The sequence below is a fragment of the Chiloscyllium punctatum genome, chromosome 45 (genome assembly GCF_047496795.1).
Source record: "Chiloscyllium punctatum isolate Juve2018m chromosome 45, sChiPun1.3, whole genome shotgun sequence".
NCBI lineage: Eukaryota > Metazoa > Chordata > Chondrichthyes > Orectolobiformes > Hemiscylliidae > Chiloscyllium > Chiloscyllium punctatum.
Window position 1 is genome coordinate 49,180,468 of NC_092783.1, and position 17,392 is coordinate 49,197,859.

At 39.1% G+C, this 17,392-nt stretch overlaps 1 long non-coding RNA gene across 2 annotated transcripts; it reads right to left on the bottom strand.

Annotated features, from left to right (window-relative positions):
• Positions 1-687: 687 nt before the first annotated feature.
• Positions 688-15,555, bottom strand: LOC140467106 (uncharacterized). Of its 2 annotated transcripts, XR_011955346.1 has the most exons (3): positions 15,348-15,555; positions 3,633-3,706; positions 688-1,225 (listed from the first exon to the last, which is right to left on the bottom strand). It is a non-coding gene; the product is annotated as an uncharacterized lncRNA (long non-coding RNA). The 2 variants fall into 2 exon arrangements; XR_011955345.1 differs by lacking the exon at positions 15,348-15,555 and having other exon boundaries at positions 3,633-3,879.
• Between the last annotated feature and the right edge of the window lie 1,837 nt (positions 15,556-17,392).

The window sequence follows — 17,392 nt, forward strand, 5'->3', positions numbered from 1 at the left end:
TCCACCACCACCCTCTGTCTTCTAACTTTAGCCAGTTCTGTATCCATGATGACCAACTCTTAAAAAACTTCACAAGGTGGGATTCAACTTTGGGATCTGGTTGGTGTTGGGGTGTAGAGGGGGTTTCAGTGACAATGAGAGCAGTGGTCGGAGTTTAGAAAGTAGGAGGATTCTTAAGACCATAAAGCGGGGGCTAAAGTTTTCAACTAAAACTTACAGCTTATCTTGCTGAGTCACAATATTATCATTTCTCTGTTGGCTGGCTCACTTTCTCACAGCCCCACTTGAATGACTCAAACCCTGGAGACTACCAGAATCAATTTTTATAAATATAGGAAAATATGGGATAAAAGATAGGTTAAGTGGATTGGCCATGCTAAATTGCCCATAGTGTCCAGGGATGTGTAGATTATGTGGATTAAGTGTGGGAAATGCAGGTTTACAGGGGTAGAGTGGACTCAATGGGCTGAATGGCCTGCTTCCACACCGTAGGTATTCTATGGTACTTTGCCTTTTACTGGACAAATCAAGGGATAATCCCTTAAAATACAGGCAAAGTTACCATGCAAATGCATATTGAACACTTGAAAAGGGGACATCTAGAAAATTAAATCACCCACTTCATTCACATAATAAATAAAAGAAAAATACGCTATGTCTGTGAATGCTGAGGATCAGTCATGAATGGACTGTTCTGTAAGTTTCCAATTTTATTTTCAGGCATTTAAACACAAAAAATACACAAAGCAAAAGGCAAATAAACACAGTCTGGAAACCAAAAAGTAAACATGGCCATACAGGCGAAATGTTAAATACAGCTCTCACAATACAAACTGTACATTACATACATTACAGAGAGGATGATCTGCCTCCTAATTTTCTCCATGGTGCTACTTCTGCAATTAAATAAACAAAATGCAGTTAAATATCTCAACCAAAATGAATTAAATATGGAAAATGTCACAATCAAAGCACTTCAATGCAGCTGAAGTACAGGCAGAAACCAACCACAAGATGAATAAATAAACACAGTTAAACTGCGAACAAGTTAAATGGACGCAGCTATTGAAAATAAATGACTTAAGTGTAATTTAAACTTCCACATTGCACGATTCATGGCATTTTTGCCGTTCATTGTGGTCTTGATTTTCTTGGATATTATGAATTTTTTCAAGTTCTTTCATGCACATTTCTTCCTCAGTCTGGAAGTGTTTGGTGAATTATGCTGTGAAGAAAGAGGACAAAGGTAAGCATGAAATCCATCAAGGAGTTCCAAACCAGTGCCAGGAGGCCTCCAAGCTAAGCACCTGCTGAGAACAATTGCATCCTCTAGGTCACCTCCAATAAAATTGGTTCCCCTTCAGTTTGTCGGGCACCAAGATTCCAATAGCCAATGGCTTGATGTATAATGAACTTGTCCTTTGGTCACATGCATTATTCATTTTACTCCCTGTAGTATTTTAATACCAGCTACCAGTTCTACCTGTACATAAAACCAGTACTGAGTATGCCACACATAAAAAAATTCAAAGACAACACTAATGAGGATTAACTACAAACTTTAGGGGAGATTATTTAGTCATTCAGGCTCACTGATTTACAACACAGTGATAAAAGCGAAATTAACACTGCATCTGCCATCTTAATGATCCATTACTTCTTGCTAAAAAAAAACATTACCTTGGAAATTAATTGCAATAATCATTAGCTTGCCAGCAACAGTAATGTGCACCGCTGCACTGACCTGTTTGTGCTCTACTTTGGGGATTGCTATCTCTGTCTGGGCAGTATTGGGGATTGCAGGCATGGCCAGCACTATTTCGCTGTGTACAGCAAAATAATTGGCTTCATTTGGGTAAGATCACTCAACGAAACTCAAAGCTCCAGAACCATTCCATTCTGAGTCACACAACTTGTGGATGAGCTCCTCTAACAACACAGCATACAGTACTTCCACTAACTCTATAGTTTCAAAAGAAAAATATGAACTTCATCCAAACATTCCATAGTGATACCTTTAAGTAACACAAGTGAGGAGTAGACTGTATACTTCATACAGTTAAAGTCGACAACTGGTTGTGTTTAAGAGATAACATTACTATACCTGGGAAATCCAAAATGGCAGGTTGAGAGCCAAACAAATAATATACTGAACTTAGGTTTGCAGGTTACTAATCCATGTCTTCACGGGATCACTTCAGTACATTTAGACTATTGTGTCTGCATGGGCTCCATTACCCAATACCAATCTTCTGCCTTTTCCCAAATATCCATGTACACCATTACTATGCAAAAGCAATCATGAATGCCTCAATTGAACCTGCCTCCACCACATTTCCAGGCAGTGTATTCCACATCCAAACAACACACTGCACAAATAATACATTTTCCTCAAATCGCCCTTGCCTCATTTGCACATCATTTTAAATCATGAAAAGTAATCTCAAATGACTAAACCTCTAAGGATTCTGAATTCTGTTCAACCTTTCCTGTTAGAATTAGTTGTGTTGTTTGTACCCATAATACACACAAGCTGATAAAATTATGGATAACGATGCATACGCAGCTGCTGTGTAATTTATTTCCAACCATGGGGATTGCTGAACAATTTTCACCTCCATGTGATCCAGTCAATGACTCATCATTTTCACAGTGCAGCTCCTGTATATTGAATAATTGACAGTGCCGTTGAATGCATTTTGATTTTCATGACCATTTCTGTTGAAGTGAAATGATTTAATTATGGCTTTATTGATCTGTTTTCTGTCAATCTATTGGGATAAACCGGATTACTGTGCTTTGCAATCTGGCAGGAGATGAAGGCAGATGTGGTGGGTTCATGAAGGATTTTACATTGCTTTCATAACCCTGCATATTGCTTTAATCAGATATCCATTGAGACTATTGTAATTCCAGGCACACACATACAGGTGCAATTTATGATAGCGGCCAGTCAGACTGGGTTTCCAGAGCTGTGACTGTGCGTGCAGAATGAATCCTGTAATAGCAGAACGACAGAGACAAAAAGGAAATGGTCTGTTGCAGAAAATGAATAGAATGTAATTGATATTTTTAATTTTGTAAATCAAAATTTTCAGGTTTCATTACGTGCAGCTGTTTGTCTCTTAAAGCATGGGGCCCATTCTCCAGAAGTGGAAATTTTGTCTGTTTGGCCGACTGATCACAGAGACAATCTCCTGACTTTGGCAGAGCACTGTCCCATTTCTACCTATAACTGAAGTCAAAACCCAGATGGTTGGGGATAAGGACCTTCTCTATGTCCCAGTCTTAGCAGGTGGGCAGATTTATCATTGTGTTATATAAATGCAAATTTACAATGTCGACGTTTCTAGGTTGCACTTTGGAAAATTAACATCCTGATCGGCCTCACTGTGAGGCAAAGGCTTAGGCAGTTAATTCTTCCTTGATGATGAGTAGGAACAAACAGCATGATAGAAACTGGTAATGCTATCATAATATCAAAATGGAAAGCCATTTGATTTTAATAAATTAAGTCAGTATTTTAAGGAAATTAATTTTGCAGTAAACTGGAATGCAGCCAAATGACATTGAAAATAATGATTGCAATACTCCAATTTACTTCTATTATCCTAGAATTTATTTTTGCTTACCATGTGTGAATGCAGGTCTTCAGTTTGATGGGCCACAGGAAGCAGAGAAATATGTTGTGCAGCATAGGGTTAATCTTCAAGAGAAATGGAAATAAAAACAGGAATAAAGAGAACACAAAAGGCATGCCAGAGCATTGTACATAGCTAAACATGACATAAATCAATAAAATGCTCTTTAAAGTTAAACTGAATCTCGCAGCGTAGCTTCACAGATGTTTGGAGCCTCAGGGCAATGTCCTAGAAAGTGTGCGTCCAGATGTGTCTGTTGTGTTTCCCTTTGTTGCAATAGCCTTCATTGATTGGTGAGTCAAAACCCAAAAAGCATTTAAATTGCTTGGAGCACCTTCACCACCCACAGTGCAGTGGGACGAGAAGAAGGATTAGCAAGATCTTCTCCAAAGCACCTAGGGAATGCGTAATAAATGTCAGTCATATCAGATGCTGAGAACAAACTACCTTTCAGACAACTTTTTCAGCCTTTGTGATATGAAGAAGTTACACTTATTGCTAGAAATAGTTTTCTGAAGCAGTGATAGAACCTCACTGCCACTTCACATTTCCACTCTCTGACTGACGATGGTTTCTGCAGTTCGGTAGGAAATAGAAAGAGAGGAACAAAAATAAAGCAAAACTCAGTGCAATGTACAGTGTGATGTTGGGCAATATTTTGGATGGTGAGGCCTCCCACTAACAAAAAGCAGAGGGTAGATGCCCCTGCCAATCACACAGCTCCAAGGTATTTAACAATCCAGGAGAGTACATCCTGGCTGGAGACAAAATCTTTGCCCTTCACTCGGAGAGCTGCCTCAGAGAACTGGCAGTCAATCTGATTATCTGGCGGCTGTATAGTCCAAGTAATGTGAATGGCAGCAGTAGTTAGAACTGGAACTGCAAAGAGTTCAGAGATTCTTAATCACAGAATCTTGCTCCAGGAGCAGAATTTCACAATCCTCCACCTGTAGATTCACTGGGAAGGAAGAGGGATTGTGGGATGAAAGGTATGAGGCTGCTGCTACCTGTAAATTCTCCTGGTGGCCTTCCCATCTTTCTGCCAGTCACCTTAACCCACGTACAAATTAACCTTGGGTCGGCTAGGTTTTATATTGAAGTAGGTAAGGCCTAGCATGACCTTCTCAAGCCCAAATTGAGACCATTATAATTGACCAGTTAAGGACCATTCCTGCCCAGACTCAATTTTGAAACTAGCAGGAGAAGTTTAAGGCAGCGAGTGATACTAGCAGGTCACCTTGGATGTGATGGATGGAGGGTGTAGCTCCCTCAAGGGATGCTATCCTGCATCAGGTACAGCCCCTAAAGTTCTGACCACTGAGTTTCTGCACTCCCCATAGCTTCTACATCAATATGGTGTATAGCTTCCAATAGCATTTGAAGGTTCCTTAAAACTCGCTCCTTATCCCCCTCTATCTCCATCCAACCTTAATGCCATTCCAACCACACTCACCATCTAATACTGCATTCCACAATACACTATGCCACCACGGTGCCATCCCCGAAGTATCCTCTTAACCAACTCAAGTTGCATTTTCCCTCCCCATGTAAGACACCATGAATATGGTCATGGACTCCAGGACTTAAATACTGCGGGTTGCTTGTATTCATCGTCCTGGCCACTGCTGGCACAATAGAGTCTCCGGCAATTAGATTGGTCAATAGCTGTCTGCGTGAGCAAAGTCTCCAGTGGGAAGATGTAAATTCTGCTGTGGATTTATTTTGCCAAAAAAACCATTAGTTTGATGATGTGCAATTATAAAGAGAACATAACAACTGCCGTCACAGAAATATCTTGCAGATTTCTGTGCAGTGCTTTGAAAAGGAGCAGCATTTGTGCATGTGGTGTTGCTCTGACTTCTTAATAGAGACAGGCACAGAAGCCTTAAGAATGTCTTCTTCCCCCCATCCCCAAGATCATTTGCAGAGATCAGAAAAATATAAGCTTTTTGAACAGTCTGCAATTTATTCTGGAAATCCTTCTGAATGTCTCCCAATCATAATGTTAAATGAAAACAATATGATCTTTCTTAATGTTTCAGAAAATGTCTATCCTTAGGCCCTTTTTGAGTCAGATGACCAAATTAGTGCCACATGGAGCTAACTTAAGGATTTTATTAGATTTTAAAGTCTCAAGGATAACTGATTCACCATGCTCAACCAGAGCTAAAAATTAGATTTCTTCCTGAATTAGATTAAGAGATTATACCAGTGCCTGAATAACTAGGCCTGAAGCCTAATTGAGATGAAGACTTAAGCATCAGTTGAATAATTAAAAGGAGACATCATGATTTGTTGACCTCCAGAAGCTTCTGGCCTATTTTGGTTTGCTTGCCTCATTAGTTATGACTCTCAAACATGTTTCAGAAGGCTTTTGGAGTTGAACAGGAAGAATGAAAAGTAAGGCTTCAAAGAAAAACGAGCTTGTCAGGCTAACCTACAGCAAAGTCCTGAAGCTTGAGTATTTACCCAGCCTCTGTTCAGTTTTGTTGGATTTCAACAGGGAGTCACTCAACAGATATTAGCTGTCTGTTCCAAAACTGTGCCATGCAAAGTATGAATTTCATCAACTTTCCACATGGGCAGCTCTTTTAAGAAAAGCACTTTCCAACTAAATCATCAAAGAACATTAACTGAAACCTAAGATTGTTGAAACTAGATGCCAACATTTTGTAATAGCCAGATAACAAACACATCCTTGGGATAGAGTCAGACACTTTGAAGACATAATGACCTCCCAGATGTATGAACTGAGCCATTCATTTTATGATCAACATGAAGGACGGATCATCAAAGAGTTAATGGCTGGAACAACCATCTTAGCTACAACAATAACTGAGAGAATGTGAAAAATTTCTTTTACAACATATAATAGACAAGGATATTGAGAAATCATGCAATGCAATTCTGTGTAAACTACTGCTGGGTTTGAACTTGTAAGAGACTGATACACGGAAGAGGCAGAGCTTTCTTAGATTGTTAGCAATTAAATAATTTTAACAGATTTCCCACTGCTATGGCTCTTGAAAATTGTACATCGTGATTCTGGCTGTGGAGGATTCATGGGAGAAGGTGGGGGGCACGGTGGTGTTATGGTGAAACGTGAGAATGTGAGGTGACATGAGAAGGTCGGGGGGTTTGGAATGGCATAAAGTTGGGTGGAGGTTGAGCCTGATGAGTGACTTGTAGGAAACCTTTAAATGCTGTTGGAAGATGGATACTAATTAATATAATACAGTTAGCCCTTTTTTTGAGAAGATTTGGAGCTCAGGTTGAGGTTCTGGATGTAGGTTTGCTCGCTGAGCTGGAAGGTTCATTTTCAGATGTTTTGTCACCATACTAGGTAACATCTTCAGTGAGCCTCTGAATGAAACATTGGTGGTATGGCCCACTTTATTTATATGTTTGGATTTCCTTGGGTTGGTAATGTCATTTTCTATGGCGACATCATTGCCTGTAGTGATGTCATTTCCTGTTCTTTTTCTCAGGGGTTCATAAATGGGATCCAAGTCAGTGTGTTTGTTGATAGAGTTCCGTTTGGAATTCTCGTGTATGCTTTTAGGAATTCTCGTGTATGTCTCTGTTTGGCTTGTCCTAGGATGGATATGTTGTCCCAGTCAAACACATGTCCTTTCTCATTCATATGTAAGGATATAGTAAGAGTGGGTCATGTCTTTTTGTGATTAGTTGAGGTTCATGTATCCTGATAGGTAGTTTTCTGCCTGTTTGTCCAATGTAGTGTTTGTCACAGTTCTTGCAGTGTATTTTGTAAGTGACGTTAGTTTTGCTTGTTGTCTGTATTGGGTCTTTCATGTTCATTAGCTGCTGCTTTAGTTGTTGGGTTTGTGCCAAGGGGTCTGAATAGTCTGGCAGTCATTTCTGAGATGTAGGACAGTCTTTGATGTAGGGTAGAGTGGCTAGGGTTTCGGGACATGTTTTGTCTGATTGTTGGGTTTGTTGCTAGAAATCAGCAGACTGTGTTCATTACGTAGCCATTCTTTTTGAATACACGGTATAAGTAATTTTCTTCAGCTCTGTGTAGTTCCTCTGTGCTGCAGTGTGTGATGGCTCATTGGAATAATGTTCAAATGCAGCTTCATTTGTGGATGTTGGGATGATTGCTTCTGTAGTTCAATATTTGGTCTGTATGTGTTGTTTTCCTATAGACACCAGTTTGAAGTTCCCCATTGGCTGTTCGCTCTACTGCGACATCTAGGAATGGCAGTTTGTTGTTCTTTTCCTCCTCTTTAGTGAATTTTATGCCAGTAAGGGTATTATTGATGGCCTTTCTCAATGTAGTCTACTTGATTTCAAACAAACAGCTCTGCCATCCATTCAACCCAAAACTTTGGGTCCGCTGTGTGAATGACACCTTTCTCATCACTAAACAAAACAAATTAGAGGAAACCTTCAAGACCATCAATAATACCGGAACTCTATCAACAAACACTGACTTAGATCCCATTTACCTCCCCCCCCCCCCCAAGAAAAAGAACAGGAAATGGCATCACCACAGGAAATGATGGCACCACAGGAAATGACATCACCACCCAAGGAAATCCAAATATACAAATAGAAAGCGGGCTACACCACCAGTGCTTTATGTGGAGGCTCACTGAAGATGTTACCTAGTATGGTGACAAAACGTCTGAAAACAAACCTTCCAACTCAGTGAGCTAACCTACATGCACAGTTTAACCCTTTGAGGCATGGGGAAAGAGGCATAGTGAAGCGTTCTTTTAGCACTCCCTAGAACATTGAAACAGGAGTAATCAGCCCATCAAACACATTCTGTTATTTAATACAATCATGATTGATCAAATACTTCAATGCCTTTTACCCATACTACCTACCCACAATATCCTCATAACCTGTAATTTCCTAATCTCTATTTATACTCAGACTGAGCCTCCACAGCCCCCTCGGATAGAGAATTTCAAAGATTCACCACCCTCTGTGTAAAACAATGTCTCCTCAGCTCAGCATTAATTGGTATCTCCTCTATTTTTAAATTGCGCCTTCAGTTTCTAGATTCCCTTAGTAGGGGAAATATCTTACCTGCATCTACCCTGTCTATTCCTTTACTTATGTTGTAGGTTTTACTGAGATCAACTCTCAGTCTTCAATCTTCTAGAGAATACTTGCCCAGTGTGCAGAACTTCTCTTCATTGGACAATCCTGCCATCCCAGGAATAAGTCTGGTGAACTCTCATTGCTCTCCCTCTGTGGCAATAATATCTTTCCTGAGATGACGAGACCAAAACTATACACAGTACTCCAGGTATAGTCTAACCAATGTCCTATACAACTGAAGTAAGACTTCACTGCTCCTATTATCAAATGCATTCCATTAGCCTTCCTAATAATTTGCTGTACCTAAACATTAACCTTATTGACAAGGACACCCAGATGTCTTTGCACATCTACACTTTCTAACCATTTACCTTGTAAGAAATATTCTGCACAGCAGTTCATCCTACCATCTGAATAACCTCACATCTTTCCAGATTATGTTTCATGTGCCATGTTCTCGCCCAGTTATTAGGCCCTCTTGAAATCATTTTGCATGTTCCTCGCAAAGCACATTCTTGCTTTGTCTGGGATTATCTGCAAATTTGAGAATATTACATTTGGTCCCCACATCCAAATCTTTGTATATATCATGAACAGCTGGAGTCCAAATTTTGATCCTTGCAGTATCCCCCTAGTCACAGTCTGCAAACATGAGATTTACCCATTTATTCCTACTCTCTATTTTCTGTCTGTTAGCCAATCCTTAACAAAATTACCTTACATCCCATGTGTTTAATTTTGCTAACCAATCTCCCAGAGGGACCTAATCAAATTCCTTCTGCAAACCTAAATATTCTACATCCATTGACTCTCCTTTGTAAATGTTGTTCATATTATCCTCAAAACATTCCAAGCAGTTTGTCAAACATGGTTTTCTATTTGCAAATCCATGCTCAATCTATACATAATTAAATCATTTTTACTCAAGTGTCCATCTATTATGTCCTTTGTGGTTGATTCTGGCATTTTCTCTATTTCTGTTGTAAGGCTGATGGGCCATTGTTCCCTGTATTCTTTGTCCCTTATTCCTTTCTTAAATAGTGGCATGACATTTGCAAACTTCCAATCTGCAGGAATCATTCCAAAATCTATGGAATTTTGAGAGATGATTAGTAAGGTATCAATTCTCTCAACAACAATCTCCTTCAAAACTCTGGAATGGGGACTTATGTCTCAGGAACCAATGAACCTTCAACCTCATTAATGTCTCCAATGCAACTTTCTTATTAATACATTTTTTTTAAATCCCCATTTTCCCTAGTCACCTAGATCTCTATTTTTGGGAGAGTCCTTAAGCTTCCTTGGTGAAACATGTCCCAAAGTAATCATTTCGCTTCTCTGCCATTTCTCCACTCTCATTAGAAATTCTGCAGACTCTGTTTTAATGGAGTCCATTTGTCTAGCCAAACATTTCCTTTCTCATGTACCTGTCAAAGCTTTTACAGTGTATTTGTATGTTTTTTTAAATTTGTTTGCATTGGTATTCTTCTCTTCCTTTCCTTATTGGATTCTTTGTCCTCCTTTGCTGCATTTTAAAAACTTCCCAATCCTCAGATTTATTAGTATTTCTGACCGTTTTAAAAATCTTTTGTTTTCAAGTTATACATATTTTTACTTCACCTATGTACAGTCTTGACATTTTAATGTATTTTGCTAATCCACCTCACCCAATTTATGCCTTCTCATCCCTTCATAATTCAAAGTGAACACTGTTGCTTCAGAATGAATTACACACACACACTCACATGCACACACGTGCACAGTCACACTCTCACTCCGTGCATACACATACACACTCTCTCTTCTTTCCACCTCCCACCCCCATATGCATGCAGACCCACATGTAAGTCTGTGGAGTGAATTTGTATTTGCAGAGCTGTATTTGAGGATACATTCTATTTTGCTCAAAAAGCACACAATCTGCAGGCAGTCAATGCATTCAGTCAATCCATGTAACATTTTATAATTCCTACTTTGGAAATAAAACCAGCCTGACTCAAGATTGGAATAAAAACAGACTAACCTCACACCTTTAACGCATTGTCTGAGCTGAGATTTCACCTTCTTTTAATAAAACTTAAGTTATCTTGGGAAGGTGACTTGACAGAAGTTTTTGCATATACATATTAATGAATCGAAACCTACAACCCATTCTAAAAGTTGAAAGGCGTAACAGCGATCTGGGTTTGTTCAATATATCATATCAGTTGTATGACGCTATGATCTTTTGCTATAAATTCTGTGTCTTTTGAGCATGCTCCATTAACTACCTGATGAGGGAGTAGCGCTCCGCAAGCTAGTTCCAAATACACCTATTGGACTATAATCTGGTGTGGTGTGATTTTTAATTTTGTCCACCCCAGTTCAACACTGGCACCTCCACATCATCTTTATCATTTTGATATTATTCCACATACTCAATGCTCAGCTTTGCTTCTCCTGTCCCTCAGGGTTTTTCTATGTCCCATCACCAACTGCACGCTGCAGAAACATCTGTCTGATACACTGACTATGGAATTCACTATTGTCCTTCCATACATCCTTCTTTCTCCTGTACAAATGAGATGCTCCTGGTACGATTTGACTTGTCTCAGTTGGCACTTACCCAAGGAAAGTACTTTCCGAAATGGAATACCAATTGGCAAGCAGAATAGACTTCTACGCTACCTTGCTGGTTTTATTAGATTGCCTAGTAGTCACCTATTCCACCTCTGCCTGTGTGCTTCTAATCTGTGGTGTCAGCGTTTCCCTATATGTGCTATCTAAGTAGTCTGCTGCCTCATGAATACACAACAGTAACTGCAACCTCTGCACAGCTTCCAGAACTTAGAGCTCCAGCTTGTGCAGCTAGTGATGCTTCCTGCAGATGTGTTTGCCTGAGATACATGGTGTGCCCATGACTTCACACAGACTCCACTTATCCCTGCCATGTTGCTATCCCATAACTCTGAAAACTATCTTTTACCCTTTACTTCACTTAAGTTAACTTTGTTTTCCTTCAATTTTTCTTTCTCATTTTATTCTGTCTTGATTTAATTTTGCCCCCTTTCTTACGAGTTAGTGTTCCTTCCTAAAAGCCAGGTAACCATGACTTTTTTTAAGTAAATAGTAGCTTTTCTTTACTTTTAAGCCATTAAGATCTGTCAATGACAGCAATTTCTCACTAACCAATAAAATGACAGATTTCCCAATTTACAGGTTTGGACTTTTTCACATGCAACGACTCCCCACTCACCATATTCTTTCAACTTTGTGCCTCCTCTCTCTGCACTGTGTTCAGAAAGAAATAACTCCCCACTCTGCACTCGTTTTAAACCTGCTGCCTTCTGTCTTGGTGCTGTATTCAGAAATGAACAGCTCACAAGATGCACAACAAACCCAAATTTTATGAAAAGGACAAAGATCCTTCATAAAAATTTCAAATGGATTGGAAAAGCATTTCATTAGCAGCGAAAGTGTGCAGAACAGGTTTTCCTGAACTCAGCTGAAAATTTGATTCCATTTCTTGAGCTATGAATGACTTTAAGAACATACTATGTATGTACAAAAAAGTAACAAATTATTTTAATCCCGCTCCACCATCCAACAAGATTACGGCTGATCTGTTTGTATTTTGAATTTTATCTTCCCATTTACTCCCAACAATCTTTGATTCCTTTGCCTGACAAAAATTTGTCTACCTCATTCTTAAATATATTCGACGACCTTGCCTCAACTACCTTCTGAGACAGGAAGTTTCAAAGTTGCACAATCCCACTGAGCCAAAACAAAATTCCCTTCACCTCTGTCCAAAAACGGCAAACCCTAATTTTAAAACAAAGTCTCCTTATTCTACCTTCTACCTACTCCTGTATGGAAAGAAAGCTCTGCTGGCAAGTTAACCCTGCTCTTGATATAACTTCACTGTAATGAAATTCTTGTTGTCTGCAGCTTTTGAGTGGTTGTAAACTCCAATCCTTCTTCCCCAATCATCCGTTTCTCAGGCAGCTTGGATAACATTGTTTTCATTCACAGGTTAGTGGAATACTTGCTGCATTTCCCATCAGGCAATGTGAAACACCCTGTTATCATTCACTCTAATCAGCAAGGAAAAATAAAAGTGTATGCACATATATTTCCATTCAATAACCTCATGTTTATTGTGGTTTTCTTTAATTTGCTTCAAGAAATTGCATCCAATTTGCTTGCCATGTGGGAAAATTGGCACAGGAGAAAAGATTTGCACTTATAGAGCACTCATCATGACCCCAGGACCTCACATTAAGCCTTACAGCCGATGAAGTGCTTTTGAAGTGAAGCTATCAGTATGCAGGATATAAATTCATACACAACAAAACTCACAAACAGCAATGTGATATTACCAATTCATAGGCAGGTGTCAATACAAAGGCTCAAAATGTGGTCTCACCTCCAGAAATTGAATTGAAAGGCTTTTGGAATTTGATATTGCCACTACAATTATCAAATCATACAGAACAACTTTTCTGTGCATACCATCACAGTGTACTAATAAAAGGGAGCAAGTACAAAGCAATTGTAGCAGGCCATCAGCATCTACAAGTAATTGACTCTGCAACTGTTGCGGCCATCAAGTCCATCATCCAAATCTTGAATGAGCCATAGTTTGTCTCACCTACAAAGACAATGTCCAGCATTCCATGAGTTATGCACTCCACAACAAGACATTGGACTAAAACATGTAGCAAGTACCATTGCTATAGAGACCATTGCTGGCAGAATAATTATTATTAGTGACTTGGATGACAGAAGTGGATGAATTATCACCAAGTTTGTGGATGCAGCAAAAATAAGTAGGAAGACAAGTAATGAAGATGATACAAAGAGTCTACAGAATCTTACAGCAGAGTTAAGTAAGTGGGTAAAAATTTTGGCAGATGGAGTATAATGAGGGAAAATGTGAGGATAAGCACTTTGACAGAAAAAGTAGAAGAGTTGAATATTATTTAAATGTAAGCAAACTAAACAAAACTGCAATATAGGGGGATTAGTGAGTCCTGAGTCATGAATGCTTGAAAGCTAGCATGAAAGTTCAAAAGGTAATAAAGAAGGCAAATATACTATTGGCCTTCATTTCAAAGGGAATTAAGTATAAAAATATGAAGGTCTTGTCATGATTATGGGTTTTGGAGGTCGGTCATCTCAGCTCCATGACAGTTCTGAAGAAGTTTCTCAGGGTAGTGACCTTGGCCCAGCCATCTTCAACCACTTCATCAATTAGTGGCCTTCCAATATAAGGAGGTGTTCATTAATGCTTACACAATGGTCAGTACCATTTACAATTTCTCAAATACTGAAGCAGTCCATACTCAAATGGATACAGCAAGGTCTGGAAAATATTCAGGTGAGGGCTGACAAGTGGGCCACAGATTCTCCAACAAAAGAGAATTTAACCATAACCCCTTGACATTTAATGGCATTATCATCACCGAAGTGGAGTAGTCATATTATACTGTCAGTACAAGAACAAAGTTAGAGACTGGGAATCCGCAGTGAGTAACTCACTTCCTGTCTTCTCAAAGCTAATAAGACACAGGTCAAGAGAGTGATGGAATACTCCCCTCTTTCCTGGATGGGTGCAGTTCCAACAACACTCAAGAACTTGACATGGATTAGCACAAAGCAGTCTGCTTGATTGACACCACATTCACAAGTATCCATTCCCTCCACCATTGACTGGGCAGAGTTAAGGGCACCACCAAATTCCCCACCAAGACACTTGACATCTTAAAATGTTTTGCCATACCTTTGGCGTCACTGGATTAAAATACTGGAATTACTTCCCTAACAGCATTATGGGTACACCTGCAGCAAATGGACTGCAGCAACTCAAGAAGGCACCATTGCTTCATGTAGGGCAACTTTGGACAGGCAATAATTGATGCCCACATCCCATGAACGAATAACAAGCACCCAATGCTCGACTGCCATGTATTTTGAAGAATGGAAGATCTTTGTAGCAGTGCTGCCTTTCTCCTAGAGCTTCAGTAGCAGCTTTCGTTACAGCCGCGAGATAGAATTCCTCTTTAATTGGCTTGGTAAGTATTAATAAGTATCTTTAATGACCTTTTACTGAAGAAAATGCATGTGTTAATCCAGGGATTTATAAAAGAGTAGCTTCAAATTGCTGGAGAAACAATTCAGAGGAAAAATATAAAAATTATAAAGGGTTATTTATGGCGTTTTAATTCGTGTAACCAGGAGATTCTAATGCAGCATTTGACCGTTAATTTCAAGACAGCTGTTTTTCTTCATATGACTCTCTCCTTAATATTTCCTTCTCCTCCTCCCCCTCCTTCTCCCACAATTCTCTCCTCCCCCAGACTCCTGTGTTCTCCGGTTCAGCATTTCAATTGCTCTAACCCTGTGTGGGTGTAGATGTGATATGTACATGCCTGTAGAAGTAGTGGGTGGGCTGCGTCAGAGTTAGGTCGTTATCACTGTGAGTGCTTTATTTTCAATTAAACTTATCGTGGGCCGAACAATGATGTAGAAAACAGAACTAAAGCGTTATGCAATCCAATATAATCAATCACATTATTTAAAAAATAATTGCACGTTAAAAAAAATACAATCTACATTCAGTTTCATTCAAGGAGTGTTTTTTGTTCCTACCTTTTAATGACTTTAAGCTCAAACATCTTCGGCCATTAGCCTTGGTCTGTATCCAGTTGGATCACAAGGCTGATAACAAAAATTAGAAGTAATTTTCAAGACCACGGGTTTTTTCATTGAGGGATAGAATTATACACTCGATAAAAGGTCACTCAGCTAACCATTTCTGCGTCTGTTTGAAAAAGCTATCCATGTGATTCCATTTCCCTGCATTTTCCCCATACTGATGTTCACACTAAGCTGCCTAGCCAAGCAGTAACCTAAAAGTTCCCACGCAGGTCATGCATAAGTTTTACCTCTTTAAATTACTGTGTGCATGCTCGTGCACAAAGAATATTTAAACAATTCGCACAATCAAAGGAAATTAGAAGACGTACAGGGTGTGTTTAATGAATACACAAATAAGCTGTCAGGTGTCCAATGAGGTTAGTCCAGCATCAGGAATCATGCGCTATTAAAATGTCATACCTGGAGCAGATGAGGCATTAATGCCTATTGTAAGAAGGCCTTGTACATAGTGTAAATAATGTCGCAACCCAATGAGGGGCGAGGTCACTGATAATCGAGCCTCACTATTCTATAAATTATCTCTATGACAAATGTGTACCTGCCGAATGAAACAACCAAGATGGTAAATTTCCCTGATTGATTGATTGCTATTCAGGATAAAAGCAATTCACACCAGGTTTTATCAATAACAGGAAAACAAGTCTGCTTCGTGCAAACAAGCATTTTTCTTATCAAATGGCAGAAAGTGGAGCAATATATTTTAATTTTGTGACTTACAGAGATATAGTATTCCAAATGAACAGACTTTTAAAAGCTTCAAAGCAGTAAGCCACCACAGAACAGCAGTCTGTAAATTTTAAAGTTTTAGTAAAGAATTTAATGGTCATGCAGTAACACAGAATTAAAATGCCTGGTAAATAAAGAGAAATTCAATATAGTCTAGTAAAGTCTAAAGTAATTCAATCTGTAGAAACATTACTGAATATACAAATACAAACTTAAGGGACAGCAGATTACAAGCAATATTGCAACGATAAATTTGTTAAAGCTTTATCATAATAAGGTTTATCAATATTTTGAGAATAAATGGATAAAGATTTGAAACCATTTTATAGATTCAAACTCAGAAGTGGACTATACAAAATGCAAGAATTGACATGATAGAGATGCCAGCTCTTAAGACATAGCCTGACCTCAAAATCAATACGAAATGCAAAAGTATGACATGGTTACAGAGCTGAAGGAGGAATTGATGCACATAGAACTCATTATAGCCCGGAAATCTCCTTTAGAAAAGACAAACAGGACATTTTGAGGGGAAATTAGCAATTCAAATGATTTGGGATTCACAGAACCCATTTTTGTCAATGGATATTCCATTGCTGCCAGTGCTGAGGTCACCATCCTATCAGATTGTGGCTGTGACTGTGGCTAAAGAGGAAGAAACTTCAGCCTACAATGATGAGGGCATGTGAATTGGGGAGAGGCTGTCAGGAGCATAGAAATGCAATAGTGATACTGCAACACAAGGAGCATAAAGCCGATAGAAGTACGTACATAGTTCACAATCAACATTTCTCGTGTTTGTGACATGGAGGTCCAAGATTTCAACTTTTATAAAAGTTCCAATAGTTCCAAGAGGAATAAGCAATTGCCAAGCCATTGGTCTGAAAGCAAACCTTTATCAGCAAATCAGTCAAGAGGCCACCAGTTGAAGATTTTGTTGAGCTTCTTAAACCCATGACTGAATCAAAAAGAAGAAAGTATCTACTAAGATCACCAATAATGGCATAAAAGGAACCTTTCATATGGTCGAGACGAAACATTGGCCAACCAGGCAAAAAAACTCAACCAAATTAGACTGGAACAAAAGAGTGACCAGCACTGTGCTACCACTTGCCAGCACTGTGTTGAAGGATGGCCAGACCAAGAGTCCACCAATTTGGCTGAGAACATATATTTTGAGCACCAACTACATTTCATAATCATGCTTGACATATTGACATTCGTGAAAAGACTAGTTATTCCAGCATGCC